A 4070-nucleotide genomic window follows, 5' to 3' on the forward strand; every position below is an offset into this window, starting at 1 on the left:
TATATATATATATATATATATATAGACGTTTACACACACACACACACACACACACACACACACATACATACACAAACACAAACACACACATACACAAACACACTCACACACACACAGAGAGAGAGAGAGAGATATATATTATATATTATATACATACATACATACATACATACATACATACATATATATATATATATGTACATATATATATATGTATATATATATATATATATATATATATATATATATATATATAAGTATTTATGTATACTATTTTGAATGCACCTATATACAGCGCATATTCACATATATGCTGCTTATTAATATCCGTTTCTACTAGCCGAATTGACGGGAATACCATCAAAAGAACTACCTGATCAGGGAAATAGAGTCCGTCGTGAACACATAGAGAACGAGTCACAGAATCTAGATAGTATGGATAAAGTTCCAGTGACTCCGATGCCCCCGGAAATCAAATACTATCGTAGCTTAGTAAGTCCTACACCCCAACCAGACACATACCCTGAGGAATCGCAACATGATGAAGAAACTATGTCTATATTACCAGATACCTATGACGACCTCGATGCTGCGGTGATCCCAAAAATCTGGATCCGGGTATTGAGCTCGACAATACCCAGGATCCTTTCAATCAGAACTCGCAGAACTCACAGATCATAGATATTCAGGATACATATACAATGACAAACACACAAACATTAAATGAAGTGGTATCAGCAGACTGGACACAGGTACCTGAGAATTGGGGTTTCTTTGAGCTTTATCCAGGAAATATACCACTAGACTGGACGCTGAATGAAAAGTTTATTCCACAAGCTATTCAGATAAGTTAACAAAGCCGGGCCTCCACATTAGACTCTATGTTATAAACGTACTCTTAATCAGTACGTATACTAAAAAGCGTACTCTTATTAGTACAAGGAACTTAAGTTTTCTAAATGGTTTTTAATGGTTTTATTAACTAATACCTTTTCCATTTTACATATCAGATATTTGGACAAGGCCATTGAAAGGCCCAAGTAAAATACCAAACATAAGATTTGGTCTAGTTCTATTAATATAACTATGTTTACTTTCCAACTTTATTTATATCTGAATACTTTGGTAGCGAGATGGCTCAACCGAATATCAGTTTCTAGGGACTATTAACGTTACCTAGTTGATCCTCCGATCAGCCAACCAGATGTGCCCGTCTGATGAAGGCTAAGTCGGTAATTCTTGATAAGTGGCAAGTTATTGGTGAAGACAATAACTAAGGACATCAAGAGTATTTTTCTTCTTCTTCTAAAGATGGGATTTTATGAGTCTCTCAGATTGGCCCCAACGAAAAATACCATAGTTTCTAATAGAGCGACAACGAAACACTAAATATAACCCCTTCGGCGGAAACAGTACTGAGAGGATTATATATAGGCAATGTCTCAGACTCACAATTCCTCAGAGTATTGCTGTTCACGAGGCATACCTAACTTTACTAAAAGACTCATTTCGTTTATTTACTTTTAAATTTTGATCTACTTAGACTTAACCTAAGCGTTTATTTACTCTAAGGCGTTGATACTGCCTTAATAGACCGAAACGTACACATTTTAATGTTAGCAAAGGTATTAACTACTTCGACTACTTAAACGTAAAGGTAGGTAACTACCACGATTTTTTTCCTAAGCACAGTCATTCCTTAGAAGAATAATACTGAAGTCATAAGTTAAGATAAAGACAGAGAATACGCCTGCAAAGAAACACAAGGCCGAACGTAACAAGATGGAGAGAGAAGCCGCTAGCACTGCAGCAGTTACCGCTGCCGCAGAAGCAGTCGCCGCTGCTGCGGATGCGTTTAACCTCACCGTAGCCGAAGCACTTGTCTCCAACAACAATATTCAGGACAATGCCTCGGATAAGGATGTAGCCACTCCAATTAAGGAAACTACTCCTGCAGATAGAGCCCGAGGGCCAACTATTGCCTCAACTTCGAAACTTGCATTTACGAAGCCAAGAAGTGAGACAAGGGACACGTCTCAAGACGCCCAAATCAATTCTTCTGACAAAACTCAGAATTATAGGGGACAAAGACGAATCTCAGAAACTACCTATACCTGAATCAGAAGAGGAAACAAGCTCAAGTGGCAATCCCGAATCTACGTCTGAGACCACTCAACCAACGCGCATAGGTAAGTTAACTACTGAAAACAGTTAGCCGCCCTTATGAAAGGCATGACTGTTGAACATGTAGATACAATGTATGGTTCAGGACAACATGCACAGCACTTACGCGAGCATGTTTCTCCGGGTACTACTGAAACCCGACAGAAGTGGACATAACGTCGACTGGCAATTAGGCCTGAAAAGTGTAAGCACCTGAGCGCTACACATGTGGCAGTTGAATCATATGTGCGCAGCGTATCTATACCTTTCGAGGTACTACCACCAGAACTTCAGGCTAATTACTTGCCTGTTCTGACACCCGGCCGTGAGTCACCCGTCCTTGAGAGTATTATAGACCCAGAGGCAGGTAGAAATACACCGCCACTCTTTTACCCAATTGGGATGACAATCGTCGTAAACCAGTTAAGACTGGGTATGTTATCCAGATGCATGAATCACCTAAGATTATAATATCAACCACTATCCGAGGAACAGAGCACCGAAAGGCCTCTTGACCATTGACTTTACAAGGGATAATAGACACTCCCATAAACGTGTTAACGATGTCGAATTTAATCGCTTCGATCGCACCGCATTACACCAGCCCGCAGAGGATTTCTACTCTGACGAAGTGACCGAACTTAATAAATCGGTCGACGATTACACCATTAAAATAAAAATCGCCCATGACGAGCACCGTGCTGATGACGAATCATATTTTGCTAATATGATCGCGATCAAGCAGAAGCGCATCGATCAGCTACTTCAGGCCCAACGTGGGCAAGACCACCGGGATAACCAGAAGTACAAGGGATAGATCAGTCCACTTAAGTCGAACTGGGATGCCAACAGCAAGCAGGTCGAGTTTATAAACAACCATGACCTCGACACGCTAACCTGTACGCTTATTGCGTTTACGGTCATGCTGGAGACGAATGATATCGCTCCCCAGCAATGGATTTCTGCTTTAATGCAGTCGTTTGACCCTACAGGAACAAGTTAACTTGATCCTGCAGCGACACCAGCATGAGCTAGACACTTGTCGAGACTGGCCAGCTGTGTGTTGATTGGAAGCAAGGACATGCGCAGTCCAGGACTGAGTTTAATCTTGACTGAACCAGTTGAGAAAACTCCTATTCAGAGTTACATTCTGAAACTTGATGCTGGCCTTACAAAACTTTCAGATATAACAAAGGACAAGGCGCAGCGATGGTACCAGTTCCTGATTATGCATGTTTTCTGTAGGGATATAGGGAACAACGACCGTGAAAGTCTGTACACCGAGTTGTGACGTAAATACGCAACTGAGGCTCGAGACAAGGGACATGAAACAAAGTTTCATCTATCCCGACTTACGTGGGAACAGTTTTATGATACTATATCCACTCTTTTCCCCGCACACCGAGTACCCTCGCAGGGAAAGGCGGTAAATAAAAACCGCGCGAGCTCCCTGATCAAGGATACCTCTCACGCCAGACGTCAGATGATATACCTCATCAGACGCGTCCTAACCAGACACGTGCTTGCGACTCCACTCAATCAATGCAACCCAATAAACGGGCACGCGCGGAGCCGAAGGACAAGGAGCCTCCATTTAAGGAGATTAAGAAATGTGCCGACGCACAGTGTGGGCATGACAGGTACCAATTGACCCTTAACGGTTATTGGGATGGTAGACCTGCACCCACGTGTACACATTTTCTTACTAAGTAAGACAAGTGTGAGAAGACCAATGGCTATTACGCCAAGTCTTGCGGCAAGAAGCCCGACATTAGGTTAGAGCGAAAGTACTACCAGGTACAATCGTTACAAAGAAAATAGAACGACTCCTTAGATGAGTGTGTAATAATCCCTGTATATTGCGACGGAAATAAAGTCCTTGCATTAATTAATCCTGATTCAGAAAT

The sequence above is a fragment of the Sphaeroforma arctica genome (genome assembly GCF_001186125.1).
Source record: "Sphaeroforma arctica JP610 unplaced genomic scaffold supercont1.268, whole genome shotgun sequence".
Classification (NCBI taxonomy): Eukaryota; class Ichthyosporea; order Ichthyophonida; genus Sphaeroforma; species Sphaeroforma arctica.